The following is a 20,488-nucleotide window of genomic DNA, read 5'->3' as shown; positions in this document are numbered from 1 at the left end:
CCTAAGCTGGCTGGCTAGTGAAACTTTTGGGTCCTCCTGTCTCTGCCCATGAACACTGGGGTTACAGTTCTTGCTGCCATGCCCAGTTTCTACATGGGTATTAGGGATCAAAACCCATGTCCACTGGCTGGCACAGCAAGAACTGAGCCTTTCCCTCAGCCTCAACTTCATTTGTTAAGTTAAGGAAATCCACACAGGAATGATGATTAAACAATTGGGTAAGGTCGGATAACCACTAAGTTGCAAAACTGGACCTTGACTAACCTTACATCAGACACCATGCACTCAATTTCTGCACTTTGTAATAACACTGTTTATTTCAGTTGAGAATAGATTCTTGCTGTGTGTGGTGGTACATGCAGTAATCCCAGCATTCAGGAAGGGAGAGGCAGGTGGATCTCTGTGAGTTCAAGGCCAGCCTGGTATGTTAAACGAGTCCAGGACAGCCAAGTCTACACAGAGAAACCCTGTCTTTAAAAACAAGAAAAAATAAAAGATTCTTCTCTCACACAATATATCCTGACCATAGTTTCTCCTCTGTCTACTTCTCCTAGCTCCTCTTCTTCTCTCCCAAGATCCACTTCTGCTATAAATTTTCCCTTCAGAAAACATCAGGCCTCCAAGAGACAACAACTAAACATGACAAAGTGAGATACAATAAAACAGGACAGAAACCCTCATATTGAGACTAGACAAGACAACCTAATAGGAGGAAGAGACTTAAGAGTAGACAAAAGAGTCAGAGAAACACCCATTTCCACTGTTAGGAGTCCCACAAAAACAGAAAACTAACAGTCCTAACATATACACGTGGGATCTGGTACAGGCCCATGTTGCCACTCCAGTCTCTGTGAGCCCTTATGAGCCCAGCTACTGGAGGAAGTCCCCAGTGACCACTGGACAGGCACTCATTTATGAGTATAGCAAAGTATCATTAGATTATTTCACTAATTTTTTCCAGTTGTATTTGGTTCTACCCTAGATCTCTGGACTATAGAGTCTCTGGTTCCTGGCAATCCAGTCAATGTATGGCATGGGTTCCCTCTCATAGTGTGAGCCTCAAATTAAACCAGACATTGGGAGTCCTCTCGCACATGTTCTCTGCCACCATTGCCCAAGCACATCTTGCAAGCAGGACAGATTAAAGGTGGAAGGTAGTCAAAAACAAAAAACAAAACAAAAACTAGTTGTAAAATGTAAAGGGTGAGATTTCAAATAGCAATTATTCATAAATATAAACATCTTGAAGTTTATATTTAAATGTCCATCCATTACTTCTTTGCTATTCTTTATTCAATGAAGCACACATTTTGAACATTTTATTTGTGTATTATGCATCTTTTAACATCTACCTTAATGGAACACACAGAGCTCAAAAGGGACTTGTTTGATCATCCATCCGTTTGCAAATAGTCATATCCTGATAATTTCTTTTTATATTTTATTTTTATATTAATCACAGGTCATTCACTTTGTATACAAGCTGTAGCCCTCTCCCTCTTTCCCTCCCAATCCCACCCTCCCTCCCTCATCTCCTCCTTGCTCCCTTCCAAGTCCACTGATAGGGGAGGTCCTCCTCCCCTTGAATCTGACCCTAGCTTATCAGGTATCTTCAGGACTGATTGCAATGTCCTAATCTGTGACCTAGCAAGTCTACTCCTCCCTCGGGGGGGCAGGAGAGAGGAATTCAAAGATCCACTCATTGAGTTCATGTCAGAATAAGCCTTGTTCCCTTTACTAGGAGAACCCACTTGGATACTGAGCTACCATAGGCTACATCCTTACAGGGGTTCTAGGTTATATTCATACATGGTCCTTGGTTGGAGAAACAGTCTCATAGAAGACCCCTGTGCCCTCATATATTTGGTCCTTGTGGAACTCTTGTCCTCTCCAGGTCATACTAACTCCCCCTTCTTTCATATGATTCCCCGCACTCTACCGAAGGTTTGGTTATGAGTCTCAGTATCTGCTTTGATACACTGCTAGGTAGAGTCTTTCAGAGGCCATCTGTGACAGGTAAGCTCCTGTCCTGTTTCTTGTTTACTCCTACTTCCAATGTCCATCCTATTTGTCTTTCTAAGTGAGCTTTGATCATCTTACCCCGGGTCCTCTTTCTTGTTTATCTTCTTTAGGTGTACAGATTTTAGTATGTTTATACTATCTTATAGGTCTAGTACCCACTTATAAGTGAGTATATACCATGTGTGTCTTTCTGCTCCTGGGATACCTCACTCAAGATGATCTTTTCTAAATCCTGCCATTTGCCTGCAAATTTTATGATTTCCTTGTTTTTAATTGCTGAGTAGTATTCCATTATGTAAAAGTAACACAATTTCTGTATCCATTCCTCTGTTGATAGACATCTGGGTTGTTTCTAAGTTCTGGTTATTATGAACAAAGCTTCTACAAACATGGTTGAGCAAATGTCCTTGCTGTGTACTATAGTATATTTTGGATATATGCCTAGGAGTAGTATAGCTGGATCTTGAGGTAGCAGTATTCCTAATTGTCTGAGAAAGCACCAGATTGATTTCCAAAGTGGCTGTATAAGCTGATGATTTCATCTACTTAATTTCAAGAGAGCTCTTTTCTAAAATTATGACAATATATCATATGATATTTAAATGCCATATAAGTTTAACATCTTTGGGAGAAAATCTATTAGATTTGCTATTCTTCAATAGAATACAAATATATTTTAGCTAAATTAAAACATTTCAACCCAATAATTTACAAACAATCTTGCTCTTTTGTACTTAGGTAATGCCCTAGTAACTGATTACAATGACAGGTAAAATTATTTAATTTATAATCATTTCATATACATGTAATTCACACACCTCATTTTACCATTTTTAGTCTTTCTGGGTATTCACAAAGTATCTTACTTTTTAGTTTTTTTAGTGTGTTTCTCCCAAGTTGCCTTTAGGTTTACATTTACTGGTAACTATTTTACAAGGGAAGAGCTTAGACTAAGGTCAAGTAATGATAATTATGATTTCTCTGGCTGGCTGATTCTACACATACACATAGTGAAGAGGATAATTGAGAGAACTATCAAGATAATTCAAGGCAAAAAAGGATTCTTGCTTCAATTATCTGACTATTTCAAATGAGTGTATTTTGAACAGAATTATCCACCTAATTGCTTCAATTTTCCACTTCACTTTGTCTGGGATGCTCCCAATTTGCTTGGGTGTTGAGTTAATGAATACATTTCCCCAAATACACTATTTTCTTTTACCTCTTTCCCAGTCTTACTAGCTTGACCTTTAACATATAAGCCACTTGGAGGAATTCTAAGGTGTTTCATTCTTGGAGACTTACACTCCAGTGAGAGTTTTGACAATGGTATCTTACCTGTGGAAAGTTCAATCATTTTATGAATCATTGTATCTATCTGAATAGACTTTGAGAAACATAAACAGTGCAGTTTAGTGTCAGGTGCCACTTGTACATATGATCAACATCCATATTGAAGCTGCTGAATATAGATAATATGTGGCTAGACTTACATCTCCAGTGCAGCAGTCCTAGAAACAAGCTCCCTTCATTGTGGAGACATCATGGACTCTGATTTACTATGAAAATTTGACTGGAAAAGCATCATCTCCTTCAAAAGGACATTCTCTCTCCCTCTCTGAATATATATATATATATATATATATATATATATATATATATATATATATATTTATATGTGTGTGTGTATACATATATATACACATATATATGTATTCAATGCATACATTTGACTGTGTACTGTTGCTGCTCCTGCACATGTTCTTTCCAACTGTTAATAGTCAGCAGAGACAGGCTGTAAGAAATACCAAGAGGTAAGTGAAAGGTGAAGGAGTCTAGTAGAGTTGCCTGGAGGTGCTGAATACTTCTTAAATGAAACTGTCAAGCTGATTTTCAAAGGGCTCTGTTTCAGAGACCTGTTAATGAGTTGAATTAATTTTCCATGCCAATTACTCTGAGTCTAAGTTTCTGCAGTAGACTGCTGTTAGCCTCTCATGTAAACAGTCTCGGCTGTTTATGTAGCTCTTCATAGAGCCAATCTGATTAAAAAGCTGCTTGAGTTTTCATTTGCCAGTGTAAGTCTATGTTGGTAGATTGTTCACCTTCATCCTTAGAAGGTATGCTTCCAAACAATTCTATCTCCCTAGGGTCAATTTATCTGCATAAAATCAATTTAGTGGTATGAAATAATTGTTTATAGGATATTCAAAATTAAATTTGAAACCATCCTGGAATTATTAGAATATGGATAGGAAATTTATAGGATAAACTCAAACTACTTTTAAAAGATCCTTATTGCTCTCTGAATAGATCAGGGAAGTGGGCTTCAGAAAACAGAAGCACTTTCCTTGACTTCCTGTCTTCTTTCAGAACAGTAGGACCCATTGGTCATCTGCCTCATAGGAATTAAAACCCAGGGACCAATGAGCATACACCAAACCATCCATACATCTGACAGAGGATTGATTAATATATCAAGTATATAAGTAACTCAAAAACAAAGAATAAATAATATATAAATTGCTCATTTAAACATTGGACCTGGCTTTGGGAAATTATAGAGACTGAGACATCAACACAGGAGCATGCATGGTCTGGACCTATCCCCCACCCCCTGCACACATATGTGGCTAATGGGTGGCTTGGTCTTCATATGTGGTGCTTGGTGAGTAGAGGGAGGGTTGTTTCTAACATGAACTCTATAGTTTGGTTTTGGGTCACTTCCCCCTGACAGTGCTGCTTGCCTGGCCTCAGGAGATGAGGATATATTCAGTCTTTATGTGACTTGATTTGGTAAGGAGGGTTGATACAGGGGGAGAGTGGCTCCCTGTTTTGGGGGAAAGGGAACAGGGAAGGAGTGGAAGGGGCCACTGGTAGGAGAGGAGGGAGGGGTCATGCTTGAAATGTAAAGTAAATAAACTGAAATTTAAAAAGAAAAAGCTTCTGAAGATTAAAAAAAGGGGGGGGGGGCTTGGGACCCTAACAAAATATATGAAAAAAAAAGTTGATAATCTTAGGAATTAGTGAAATACAAATCAAAACAACATTGAGATTTCATCTTTTTTTTTTTCTTATCCCATTCAGAATGGCAAAGATCAATGGAAAACTACCAACAAATGCTAGAAGGAAAAGGGGACATTCATCCATTATTAGTGGGATTACAAACTGGAGCAGTCTATGTGGAAATGAGTGTGGAAAACTCTGAAAACTAAAAATGAATTTCCTGTATGATCAAGCTATAACATCCCTTGGCATATGCTCCAAAACAGAACATTTTATGCCACAGACTCTTGCTCAGCTATATTCACTGCTACTCTCTTCACAATAATTAGGAGATAAAAATAATCTAAATGTCCTTCAATTGACTAATGATAAATAAATAATAAAAATGTGACACGTGAACAGAAAGGGGCTCATCTCAAAATAAATAAATGAATTCCTTCTTTTTTAATTTTTATTTTTTATATTACATTTTATTCACTTTGCATCCCAGCTCCAGTCTCCTCCCTCATTCCTTCCCAATCTCACCCTCCCTTCCTCATCTCCTCCTGTGCCCCTCTCCAAGACCTGGAATTCCTTCTTTTTAAATACTGCTGTGCTTCACCTATTTATTCTACTACTGTCTTAGACTTGATTATCTAGTTAATATACCAGGCACAAGAGACAGCCTTCGGAAAGACCTGTGATTCCAGAAAATGGAGACAGGGAAAGGAGGTGCTACAGAGGTTAAAGCACAGGTAGGACAACTGTGAGGATGGAGGCTGAATCCTTAGCACTCACACAGAAAGCCAAGCAGGCATGGTGCCCTCTCATCTCAGCAGTCAGGAGGAGTGGGTAGAGGATGCCCGGAGCAGGCTGAGCTAGCCAAATCAGCAAGCTGAATGACACTTTGCCCCCAATATATATGGTAGAGAACAACTGAGGAATATATAAGTTCTAGTATATTCTAGTATATACAAACACACGCTTACATAACAACAGCAAAAAAGAGACTAAAAATTGGTATAACACTAGGAGAATTAAAGAGCCAACTGCAAGGGTAAAATAAAAAGGAAAAAAAAAACATATGAAACGAAGAACTAAAGAACTCAGAAGTTCTGTGGCAAAGTCATTTCAAAATTCAAATTAATTTCTTTTATTCCTTTATTTATTTTTATTATTAGTTACATTTTATTAACTCTGTATCCCAACTACATCCCACTCCCTCATTCTCTCCCCATCCCACTCTCCCTCCCTCAGCTTCTCCCTGCCCCTTTCCAAGTCCACGGATTGGGGAGAATCTCCTCCCCTTTCATCTGACCCTGTATTATCAGGTGTCTTCAGGACTGGCTGCAAAGTCCCCCTCTGTGGCCTGGCAAGGCTGCTCTTCCCTCGGGGAGCGGGGGGGTGGGTGGAGAGATCAAAGAGCCTGCCATTGAGTTTATGATATCTATAGAATTATGTATCATTTTCTTAATGGTGACTTCATCTATATTTGGTATAGTTTTTGAGTTGGAAGGCAGAAAATGCAAATGCTTACATTTTTGGTTTATAAACTAAGACATTCAATCAATGTACATCATATTATATATGTATATATTTTACATAGTACACTACATATTGACATGCTAATATGTAATACATTGTTTTCAATTAACTAAAAATAGTGGTACATGTACACTATAGAATACTAGTCACCTGAAAAAAAAATCAAATCAGGAAATTTTCAAATAAATGTTTGGAACTAAAACAGACCATACTTTGAGTGGTAACTTGGAGCCAGGAAGTCAAATGTCATATGTTCTTTCTCATCTGAGATTCCTAGCTCTAAATCTTCAGATTTGATTACGTATCCTGGAGTATCTGTGGAAATCAGGAAAGTAAAAAGAAAATATTGTCAGAGTCGAAGGTGGGATGTAGAAGTTACAGAAAAGGAAATAGCAGGATACAAGAGATCTGTTAGGTAAAATGGGCAAAACACGGTGGGAGATTAATTAAGGTGGGGGATAAATACAGATGGAGAATAAAGTAGCAGTAACAATGCCTTAAGAAGTCAGAAGAAACCATACTATTAACTCTCTACCTAAAATACCTATAGTACACAAATATCAGTATATATAGTTTAAATGAAACTTTCTCATCTGGTTTGACAATGTTCCCCACAAGAGCCAACAACGATCTAACAAAACCCCAATACCAGTCATGAGAATCTTTTTAGTTGTTGTTCAGGGTTGTCCAAAATATTTCCAAAGTATTATATGCTATTGTTATTGTTGGTTTCCCCCAAGAGATGAAAGGTAATTTCCTACTCCTATATCCTGAAGATAGCATGCAGCTCTGACCCAACGCCCAGAGTCCCCTGAGCAGGAACTAACATGAAAGCCTCTTGCTTGAGGAAGAACTTTCATCTGTGGTATCATAAGAAAAACCATACAGGCTTCCAAAGAAGGGAAGCAAGCAACAGTCCTATCCAATTACGACACCTATGAAGCACAATAATAGACAATGTGGCATGTTGACGCTAATGATGCAGTAGTGGCACAAATACCTCGGCAGTAACCAACAGTTCTCCAGTTTGACCTAAGACCAATTCAACCAGAGAGAAATCGTGTCTTCTACTAGAAATCTAGCCAACTATCCAGAGCTAATAAAGTCATGAACTTTGGAGGAGGACACACAGCTATCACTTTAGTAAAGCACCTTAATCCCTAAAGACGTTCTAAATGTTTGTCATTATACCCACAGATAAGTATAGTCCTTACCTCTCATCAAGGAAACTTCTCTTTGCAACAGAAGGAGACCATTGTGAAAAACCACAAGAAAAAAATAAAAAGCATGGTTGTGGGGCCCAGTCACAGTGGATAAATTCAGAGCATATTCCTCACAACTAAGGCTCAAAGTAGCATTGCTAAAAAAGCTGTAGGAATAGATACTAAGAGCCCGAGGGACACGGAATTTGCTGTCAGATTGTATCTCCTAGGAATGTCAGAAGCCATACTCATAAAGCCTCACCAAAATGATTGCCCAAGCTTGAACTGAACAAGGACAGCAACAATAAAAATTCTAGTAAGGCATAGGAAACTACACCTTCTACCCTGCACAAGAAACTATAAGCAATTAAAATTGCCAAACGGTATATAAACATATACATACAGGTAACATTATACAGGTAGATCAAGCATACTTATGTATTTAGAAGTGTGTGTGTGTGTAACAATTATTGAAAAAAAGAGGGCAAGGTAGAGATTTTGAGAGGGTATGTAGGAAGAAAAGGGAAGGGAGAAATGGTGTAAGTATATATATATTTAATTTTTAATTTTTATTTTTATTAATTACACTTTATTCACTTTGTATCCCCCCATAAGCCCCTTCCTCCTCCCTTCCCCACCCACCCTCCCTCCCCCTTCTTCATGCATGCTCCTCCCCAAGTCCACTGATAGGGGAAGTCCTCTTCTCCTTCCTTCTGATCTTAGTCTATCAGATCACATCAGGAGTGGCTGCATTGTCCTCTTTTGTGGCCTGGTAAGGCTGCTCCCCCTATAGGGGGAGGTGATCAAAGAGCAGGCCAATCAGATTATGTCAGAGGCATTCCCTCTTCCCATTACTATGGAACCCATTTGGACACTGAACTGTCATGGGCTACATCTGTGCAGGGGTTCTAGGTTATCTCGATGAATAGTCCTTGGTTGGAGTATGAGTCTCTGGGAAGTTCCCTGTGTTCAAATTTTCTGGTGTAAGTATATTATCATTTCAAAAATGAGAAAAAAGATAACTGAAATATCTCTCAAATATACTAAATTCCTTCAAAATAAAAAAGGAACTATCATTAGATGTTTCAAGTAAGATTATTGGATACCATTGACTCAATTCATGGAACCATCTTCTCACAATAATTGAATCAGGTTCTAGAACCAACTTCCCCCAGTTTTACCACTGTTTGATATGAGTAAAATAGTTAACATTTTGTTGCCTTCATTTCATAACTACAAAACAGTATTAATTAAGATAATTTTAACACTTATTTTATAAGATTATATAAAATAAAGTAATTCAATATATAAAAAGCGTACTGCAAATTTTATATTTCATAAGTGCCCAGTCAGTGTCTTTATTTTAAATGGCAACTGACTCCAAAAATAAAGAAAATGTTATAGTATTAATATGATCACGGAGTTTATGTTAATGTCTTTATTGACATCAGTACTAAAGTTTGAACATGTGATCAAATTACTAGCAGTATTAGCTGTTAATTCTATATTTCCAATGTTTAGTAAATCAAGTAATGTACAGTTCAAGGTAGTAGACTTTATCCATGAAAAATAAAAAGTAATGGTAATACTCTGTTCAATTTTTTCAGGTTTCTGTTGTACATTTATTTCACATATTTGTCTAGATTCTCCTAATATCACACATGACTCAGTAGAAAAGAAAAAAAAAGATCAAGAAAGTTATGAGGAAGATATAACTATGGAAACAGATGAATAGAGAGTGGCAACTCTGCTAATATGTAGAGTTAAAACATTATAAGCCAAGAAGAGTAGGGTTAGCAAAAGCTTAAAGAGTAGACAGATGGATTCTTGTGCTACGAATATAACCCAATCAGGCCTGTCAAGTTTCAGATGTGAAGAACACCATGCTGATAATTTTTTACTTTTATTTAATTCATATGTTTATTTATTACAATTTATTCACTTTGTATCCCTGTTGCAGCCCCCTCCCTCATGTCCTCCCAGTCCTACCCTACCCTCCCTCTTCTCCCCCTATTTGCTTTCCCTAGTCCCCTGATAGGGATTTTTTCTGTAGTATTTAAATTTCAAGAAAATAATCTAACTTAAGCTGCATTTTAATAGTCAGTTCAACACTATAGGTTTTTATAATTCCATATTTAGTTTTGTGACCCAACAGGCTATAACTGTAAATGAGTGCAGAAGCAATCATTGTTTAAGTGAAATTACACATGTAATATTTATATCCTAATTCATGGCATAATAGATGTTCAATAAAAGAAAATTATTATTATTATTATTATTATTATTAAAGTGTACTGAAAAGTTAATGACAAGGAAATATTCAGTTTTCTGTTCACTGGGTTAACTCTTTGGAGATATTGAAACTGAAAAACTTTTAAAAGTTTTCAGATAATATATTATGATGCTGCATTTTACAGCTTGATAAATCAGTAGCTTTTACCTTTTCAGGAAGAAAGTGAAGAAAAGAATATTATCATAAAGTTCACAGATGTGACTTTTATTGGTAGTTTTATGAAAAACCCATTATATGGCAAAAACAGTTCACAAAGTTGCCCTGCTATTTAGTATTTCTTCTGCAGGTTCTGACTGACAGCTGAAAATCACGGAACCATTGAAACCCCTGGCTTTGAGGCCTATGAAAGCCCATAATACCTGTTTAGACACATCAAAGGCACTCAACAAATGATAAATGCTAGTCCTTTCCACCCCAATTTTGCAACTGGAAAAGTGAGAGAAAATGGTGTTTCAAGATTATTTGAATACATTTTTTTGTTTAGCAGTAATTACAATATCTGAAATTTTCCTCAGTACACTCATCCATTACATTTTGAAACAGACTGTTGAATCCTGAGAAGAGAGCTTCATATATAAAATAACATTGGTAATGATCCCTCATTTTCTCTTAAATGAACAACCCAATGCAGCCTATACAGCAATGGAGAAAAATGCCAACCCAAAATGAAAGCTCTGCTATCTTTTTTTCTTTTTTGTTGTTTTTTAATAATTATTTTATTTTTGTTAATTACAGTTTATTCACTTTGTATCCCCTCCCTCCCTCCTCCCCTCCCAATCCCACCTCCCCTCTTCCCCACCCAGGTCCCTCTCCTAGTCCACTGAAAAGGGAGGTCCTCCTCCCCTTCCCTCTGACCCTAGTCTATCATGTCTCATCAGGAGTGGCTGCATTGTCTTCTTCTGTGGCCTGGTAAGGCTGCTCCCCCCTCAGGGGCCATTACTATGGAGACCACTTGGATACTGAACTGCCATAGACTATCTCTGTGCAGGGGCTCCAGGCCATCTCCATGAGTGATCCTCAGCTGGAGTATCAGTTTCAGAAAAGACCCCTGTGTCCAGACTTTTAGGATCTGTGGCTGTCCTTGTGGAGCTCCTGTCCTCTTCAGGTCTTAGTATCTCCCATTTCTTTCATAAGATTTCCTGCACTCTGCCCAAAGTTTAGCTATGAGTCTCAGCATCTGCCTTAATACCCTGCAGGGTAGAGCCTTTCAGAGGTCCCCTGTGGTAGGTTCCTGTCCTGTTCCCTGTTTTCTCCCTCCTCTGATGTCCATCCTCTTTGCCTTTTTGAATGGGGATTGAGCATCTGAGCCAGAGTCCTCCTTCCTGATTAGCTTCCTTAGGTGTAGAGATTTTAGTATGTTTATCCTATGTTATATGTCTAATATCCACTTATGAGTGAGTATATACCCTGTGTGTCTTTCTGCTTCTGGGATACCTCACTCTCAGGATGATCTTTTCCAGTTCCCACCTGCAAATTTCATGATTTTCTTTTTTTTTCTTTTTTTTTTTTCCACTGAGTAATAGTTCATTGTTAGATATACCACATTTTCTGTATCCATTCCTCAACTGAGGGTCATCTGGGCTTTTTCCAGCTTCTGGATATTACAATAAAGCTGCTATAAACATGGTTGAGCAGATGTCCCTGTTGTATACTTGAGCGTCTTTTGGATATATGCCTAAGAGTGGTATAGCTGGATCTTGAGGAAGCACTATTCCTAATTGTCTGAGAAAGCACCAGAGTGATTTCCAAAGTGGTTGTATAAGTTTACATTCCCACCAGCAGTGGAGGAGGGTTCCCTTTTCTCCACATCCTCTCTAGCATGTGTTGTCACTTGAGTTATTCATCTTAGCCATTCTGGTGGGTGTATGGTGAAATCTCAGGGTACAGAGCTAAACAGAGAATTCTCAATAGAGGAATATCGAATGGCAGAGAAACACTTAAAGATATGTTCAATATCCTTAGTAATCAGGGAAATGCAAATCAAAACGGCTCTCCTATCTTCATCCCTACTATCTTAATCCACTCTCTTCTGTCTGCTAACAGGAGTTCATGCAAGGAACTATCTCAGATAACCATGTCCTTTCCGACAGAGAGATGAGATGCTTTTCAACAATTTCCTAAGAAGAATTGCTTCCTTATGATCTCTAACAGCTTTTTATATCATATTGACCTAAAATATTATTTATTTGAACAACTTTTTTGATATTATCTTCTGAGATATTAAGAAACATTGCAATTTATCAGAATCATCATTGTTATACAAAGCAATGATAGATTGTATTATTAGTTCTCACTTTTCTATTTCTTGTTCGTAAGACTATAGAGCCAAACATTTTTGCCAGGCACATTGTAACATCAGCAGAGTGTTGGTGGAGTCTATCTGGCTTTTTCACTTACTTGGCTAATGAAATATTCAGTGAATATATTACTTAAAATGTAGAGGTGTTATTTGATTTAGCCTCTTGCTTTCCTGTGACCCATCATGAAGTACTGATACCTTGAGCAACCACTAGTTTAAGAAGAAAAATGGGGAAAGTTAGGAACTTATATAAATCGAATCCATGATGTATCCAAGTTCAACCAATCAAAAAAAAATATTGGGCTGAGGCTAACCAAATGAACCATAGACCACTGACAGAGAGATATAAATTATTATGTGTCAGTTCACTGATCTTTAATAATGGATTATTACAGAGCATCACTGTAACAAAACTCAATTAATACACCAAGTAGGCCTTCAATGGTTGACTATTGAGCTCAAGTGCAGAATTTCCTAGGGCCCAGGGTTGGCATAGTCTGAAAGGATTCTTCATTCTTTTACAATATTATTATTATTATTATTTGCTTTGGATTTAGAGAAATAACTCAATAGACTTTATTTATACATCTTTATTTTGATAAGTCTCTACCACGTGAAACTTCATTTGTGCTTAAAAGATTCCCTGCTGGATTATTTACTCCATCTACTACAATATGCCTTAATAATATAGAAAATAACAACTCACTTAAATGGGAATTTTCTGCAGAAATGAAACGTGGTTGGGAAATGCATACTTTTCTCGAGCCTATTTTGAATTTTGCAAATTCTCAATAGCCTTCTGCAGAAATTGGCTTTAAGATATCTTATTCCAGCTTTACTGTTTCATTTATGTACAACAATTGTATTTTAGAACGAACTCTTTTCTGAATCCCACCAAATTTCTGACAATGGATCTAAGGGACAAAAAATTAACAAGATTGATAGCTGTGGGGGTTAGAACATTAGAGCCAAATTGTTAAAGAATCACAATTAGGCTTCTTTTCTTGCACTTATTTTTCAGCTGCAACTAGTTATGGGTCCCCACAGTGCACCTGCACTTTGCCACTGAATATCCTAAAAAAGGCAAGTGTCCAATTATGTTGGCAAGTGGCTAATTATGCACACCAGGAGCCAATTGCAGAATCAAAAATGTACACCCTAAAACAGGAAGACCTCTTTAAAATGTTGAGTCGTAGAGTGACATACATACTGTGTATTTATCATTTAATAAAAGAGGTAACAATTGTGATCAGGTATCAACAAACATTTATTTCTGCATATACTTATATATGTAGGTATTTATTTATAACTATTTTGCAGTAAACATTTTGCACTATGCTTTGCCAATATCAAGATGAAACAGAATGTTTCTGCCCTCAAAAAAACCTAGAGCCCTGCTAATATACAGCTTGTAAATATGGAACAAAGCCAATAATTAGAGGTAGTTTGTTAGTGACTGGAGTTTTATAAAATAGATTTACAGTGGAATACAATGAACTAGGTTGTTTTTTTTAACCTTTCCTTTCTTCCTCAGTGTTGGGGAACAAAATGAGGTTATCATATATCCGATACAAGCATTATACCAGCAAACTACATCTCCAGCCTAAGATGCTGTTTTGAATTAACAGTTTTCTGTGTCCTTTCTTGAATAGTTTCTTGGTCATCCATTGTCCAAACTTATACACAGGTTGTTTGACTAGGCTTAATAAAGCAAGATTCAGAAGCTCAGGAGGATTTTACCATATAAGAGAAAGATGGAGCTAGAGTCACATCTCCATAGATCATTTACTTTTATCAGAACATTTCCTGCTTTTGTTTATTGCTCTAGGGTTTTTGATTTTTATAAACTTTAGTGGGTCTTTGAAGAATTCAAAATTCTTATTTTACAGATCTTGACTTTGAATAAATACCATTTGATCTGTCATTTAGAAGGTTTGAATATAATTAAAATGTCAACTCTATGACAGGAAAAGCAGCCATTTGAGAAGCCATAGGCTTCTTTAAATTTTAACTTTCAAATGTTAGTAACAAATATTGTTTGCTATTTGCCCCTTCATTGATATAATCTAAAAATCTCAATTAGTATGACAATTAACCTATAATTGCAAGCAATTCTCCCAAATCTTTTTTTAAAGCTTTATTTATTATTTATTCAACATTCTTCCTGAAAACCAGATCTCACTATAGATGGTTGTAAGCCACCATGTGGTTGCTGGGAATTGAACTCAGGACGTTTGGAAGAACAGCGAGTGTTCTTAACTTCTTAGCCATCTCTCCCAGCCCTTTATTCTTCCAAATCTTCTGGGTTATTAGAGGATAGGTTATCATACAATTCTGATTTTTCCTTGTAATTCTATCCATATCCCCCATAATTCAAGGGGGATTAATTATATTTCTAGTAGTACTGAGAGACTTAAAATTGAATGTTTTCCACATTACCCTAATTCTCTTGCTCTTCTTTTATAATGTAAATGTGCCAAGGGAAGAAAATGTTTTTCTTTGTAGCTTAAAGCTTAGGAAAGTGTTTATTACGTTGTTGTTGTTACTATTTACAAGTCACTGTGGAAAAAAATATACAAAGCACATGCTTTTGGTGAGCTTAAAACCATGTGACACCCATGTCTGTAATGTAAGTTAACTTAGTCATGTTGTCCAACATTTTTATGGTGAAGTCAACGTTTTCATGAAGTTTTATATATTTATTGTAGAATGAGAGTGACATTGCAACACGTTTGAGGAAGATAGGCAGAGAAAGTTATTTGGGAGAACTAGAGAATGGATGTGACACTGGCAGGTCATGGGAGGATGGTGGTGTGAAGTAAGAAGTTGAAGAGAGAAAAAAAGATGCAAAGAACATTTTTTTTCTTTTACTATTTTGGAAGGTTTCTATGTGACACAGACATTAAATTGTTTAGGGGATATAGCTGCACATTGTGTTTCTCTCTCTCACCCCACCTCCAATACGTGTAAAGGTAGAGACTGCCATGTTATATCCATGACCAATCCAGTATCTACTAAATAGTATACATTAAAGAAACAGTTGAATGAGAAAGATTGCAGACTTCTGTTCAAATTATTCATAGCTTTGCATTAATTTTTCATTAATTTCTATTTAGTTTTAAGTCATTGGAGGATCAGAATATTAACCTACTAATGTCTACATTAGTAGACAAATGCTCTTGACTTTTCAGCATGTATCAGACTCTGTTGTAGGCAGTACTGCAATGACTGACAGACACATATATCCTGGAAGAGTTCATAGTACAGTAGAGGAGATAAACAAATAATTTATCGTAAGGAAGCATGTATGCAAGAATGTGTAATGTGTGGTAGAAATATACAACTCATTCCCTTTACCTTGCATTTTCTTTGTAGCTATCTCTTTCCATTTCTCTTTCTTGTTCTGTAAAGCTAAGGATTATTTTGAGCTCAAGACAAAAAAGGCAGATCCCAATCTTTACTAATTGAGAATGGAGGAAACTTGATCATTTAGATACCCATCCACTCTTCCAAAATAATGTTATTTTTTAAAAGTCCCCTAGAATATGGAATATAACAGATTTGGGTTGTTATTTTGCCAATGAATGAGTTACACAAATGATTCAAGCTCTCTGAAACTCGATTTTTTAAATGAAGATAAAGGTGTTCCTTTTGAATTTTGAAATGATTCAATATAAGTAAAGTATGTTGCACAGCACATGATACTTAGGAGGTGATAGTTATTAGTAATTATTGCTTTATTCTTTTAAAGAACTGAGTACCTCTCTATACATGATAAAGTTGTCTATTTAGGGAATAGATATTCTAGGAGAAAAAAAAACAAAAACATTATTTTATTAGTTGCTCATTATGCAAAAACTAGTTCTGCAAAAAAAAAAAGACAAATGGACTGTCTGGACTTTATTCTTGTTCGTTATATTAGAAAAACTAAATTTGGGAAGGGAGGGTGGGATCGGGAGGGGAGGAGGGAGGGGCTTATGGGGGGATACAAAATGAATAAAGTGTAATTAATAAATCATAAAAAATATTTTATTAAAAAATTATATAATACCAGTGACTACACCTGCCCCCCCCCCCCTTACTAGGAAACCCACATGACACTGAGCTTACCATGGGATACATCTGAGCAGGGGGTCTATGTCCTCTTCATGCATGGTCTTTGGTTGATTCATCAGTCTGTGAAGGCCCCACTGGGCCTAGAATATTTTTGGCTCTCTTGGTATCCTTGTGGAGCTCCTGTCCCTTCCACGTCTTTCAGTCTCCCCTATTTCCATAAAATTTCCTGCACTCTGCTCAAAGTTTGGCTATGAGACTTAGCATCTGTCTCAATACCTGTTACGTAGAGTCTTTCTGAGGCCCTCTGTAGACTGCTTCTGTCCTGTTCCCTGTTTTCTCCTATGTCTGATGTAGAGAACCTAGACCCGCTGTGCAGATGTAGCCCATGGGCAACTCAGTCTCCATGGGGTTCCCTAGTAAGGGGAGCAGGGGCTGTCTCTGACATGAACTTGTTTGCCTTCTCTTTGATCATTTCCCCCTGCCTATGTGACCTTACTAGGCCACAGAGAGAGGATCCAGACAGTCCTCATGAGACCTGATAGACTAGGGTCAGATAGGGGAGGTCCTCCTCCCCTATCAGTGGACTAGGGGAGGGATCTAAGGGAGGAAGGAAGAGAGAGTCTGGGACTGGAAGAAGATGAGGGAGGGGGTTACAGCCAAGATACAAAATGAATAAATTATAATAAATAATAATAGTGAAAAAATTAAAAATGCATTATGTATTCATATCAGTTTCTTCTACTCCAATTCATCTTAGCTCTACTCCACCCTCCCACCCCCTAAGCACTTGCTCTCTCTCTCTAGAAAACAAAAATTGAAACGAAGCAGATAAACTAGATTTTTTTCAGTTCTTTGTATTTTTTAATTAAAATTTTATTTTTATATGAATAACAGTTTATTCACTTTGTATCCCAGCTGTACCTCCCTTCTTACTCCCCTTCCAATACTCTTGTCCTTCCCTCACCTCCTCCTATACCCTTCTCCACGGATAGGGGAGGTCTTCATCTCCTTCCATCTGACCCCTAGCTTATCTGATATCATCAGAACTGGCTGCATTGTTCTCTTTGGTCTGGTAAGGCTGCTCCCCCATCAAGGGGAGGCTGTCAAAATGAAATAACACAAGAAACTCAGACACACAGACACACAAATGAAACACATAAAAACACAAAATCCAAAACCATAATATACAAGCAAAATACCAGTAAGTTAAATTCCCAAACAATGGGGCTGGAGGGATCGCTCAGAGGTTAAGAGCACTGGCTGCTTTTCCAAAAGTCCTGAGTTCAATTCCAAAAGTCCTGAGTTCAATTCCTATAACCACAAGGTGGCTCACAACCATCTATAATGAGATCTGGTGCCCTCTTCTGGCCTGCAGGCAGAACATAATAAATAAATAAATAAATAAATAAATAAATAAATAAATAAATAGATAGATAGATAGATAGATAGATAGATAGATAGATAGATAGATAAATAGATAGATAGAAAAATAAAAATCCCAAACAAACAATATGAAACAAAAAGTACACAAAAATATTAAGTGCATTTTGTATTGACAGTCTACTTCTGGGCATGGGGCCTATCCTTAGTGTGGTTAATATACCTAGGGAGACTCCACTGGAGAAAACTATATTTTCCTTTGGAAGCAATTGTCAGTTCGAGACAGCTTCTCAGTTAGAATAGGAACTCATGTCCACTTCTTTGACTCAGCAATGGGACCAGTATAGCTTCAGCCTGTGCAAGCCCACTGCATGTTGCCTCAGTTTCTGTTAATTCATATATGGTTCAGTATAGTTGTGTCTGGAAGACACTGCTTCCTTGGTTGCACCTATTCCCTTGCTCTTACAATCTTTTCTGCCTCCTCTTTCACACAAGTCTCTGAGACCGGGAAGGAGTGGTTTGATAAAGACATCCCATTTAGGACTAAGTGTTACAAAATCTCTCACTCTCTGCACATTATCCAGTTGTACGTCTTTGTGTTAGTTCCCTTCTATGGCAAGAAAAAGCTTCTTTGATGATTGGCAGAGTGAGGCACTGAGAGTAGAATATCATTAGGAATAATTTTCCTGCTATGTTCTTTAACATACCAATAGTATTTGGTTTTTCTTCAAGTTCATGGCCTATCTAACCCAGGCATGCATTCCATAATGGCATGGGCCTTAATTGGAATTAAGAGAAAGAGTGTGGTTGATGACTCCTACAACATATCTACCACTATTGCAGTAACATGCTATGCAGGTCGTCACAGGGTTTATGTAGTTTGGTTGGCCTTTACTCTTCTCTTCTGGTAACATTCAGAGTATTTTCTAGTAATATAAATACTAGTCAGTAGAGGGAAAGGCACTAGTTAGGCACCAGTTCAACTTGTCTATGTATGTAAATGGCTTCTACAGCAATAAGACCTTATCATCAGTTTATGGAAGACAACCAACAGTTTTGGCAATAGTCAATAGGATTTATAACAATATTGTAAATCTTACTATTATAATTTTTGAAACAAAAAAATGATTGACATATTTTAATTAAGGCCAGTATGACTAAACTGACATCTATCAGTCTGGAATTTGTACCAACATGCCTGAACTTTCTGTGAAAAACAAATTCTAAACACAACTAATTTGCATGTGTATTATATCTAAAAGATGATTTTTATTATTTTTATAAGGCCTGACATTTGGACTAATGCTCAGACAAAAGAAATAGTTTTCATATAGTATGTAATTATTTTGTAAAGCTTTAGATATGTTAAAACCTTATCCAGGGAAATAATAATGCATATCAATGAATAAAGGTAAACATAAATGATGGCATGTTCATTCATACTGATTACTTAAGAAAAAATATTTTTATAACCAACTTTGATTGGTTACCCATACTAATTTGTCTCTAAAAGTTACTAGGACTACAAACAGGAAGAATAGAGATAGATAGTGAAATCACACTGCTCAAGCTCTGAAAAGGTTCAAGTTGTATAGTTGCTTATTCTTCCACCTCAAATATATAAGGTTTCATAATTTCATAATTTGGCTAAAAAGGTTAGAAAGGAGTCAGATGTTTCATGGTTATGCATGGAGTCAATTGAGAATGTTCCTACCTTTCTCCAGAGAATAAAAGCTAATCGTCACTCTAAGGACCAGAGCCTTTAAACTGAGTTTCTTACAACCCCTGAATAATCCTTGTTTTCACCATGAGTAGGTTAGGTTGGCATTATTTTTCATTATTCTTGAAGTTACTCTCAAGAGAACAAATTAACATATATTATACTATTCTGTATTCACATTACACATTTTGTTTTAAGAAAGGAATTGTTTTCCTACTTTTCTCTTGCTGTAATGTTTATTACAGGAATAAGGTACAATAGTGTTGAAGCCCAGTACAGTCTGTGAAAGACTATAAACATTTAATAGACTCATAAACATAGACTTTAACCTTTTCAATATTCTGCACTTTGATTGGTTGCCCATACCACTTTATCTCTATAGGTTACTAAGACTATAAACAGGAGGAATAGAGATGGATAGTGAATCACACTGCACAAGCTCTGAAAAGGTCAAAGTTGTACAGTTGCTTATTCTTCCACCTATAATATATAAGGTTTCATAATTTCACAGAAACCACTGTGTATTGCCTTTTAGAATGGGATTTTTCTAAATGACAGTGAACACAGGAGAAATGGTATATAACCTTTTTGAAAGACTCCATGTATTTTTATAATGGAGCTATTTTTGCATTGTTTTCCTTAGTGGAAGACACCATTGTGGTTATTGTTCCTAAATAAATTAGATTTCAACATTTATTACTTATATTTTAGATTGAAAAATATGTAGGCATCCCTATACTCCAGCAGTTTTCAACCTTGGTATGACAAGACACTGTTGCCATTCACTATGTTGTTAGGTGTGTGAGAAAAAGTGTCACTTACTTGCCTTGTTAAAATAAATAAGAACAGATTCTAGGTTGTCTAGATCACAACTCTCTCAGTCTCTGGTATTACAGTCAATGTCTGGGGAGTTATACACAATGCTGGGGAAAATCCATTGAACATGTTGCTCATATAAATGACAATTGTCACAGGTGTTACAGGGAGAA

This window comes from Psammomys obesus, unplaced genomic scaffold (genome assembly GCF_907164565.1).
Source record: "Psammomys obesus unplaced genomic scaffold, mPsaObe1.curated_primary_1811, whole genome shotgun sequence".
Taxonomy (NCBI): Eukaryota; Metazoa; Chordata; class Mammalia; order Rodentia; family Muridae; genus Psammomys; species Psammomys obesus.
Note: the sequence above shows the minus strand (reverse complement) of the source record.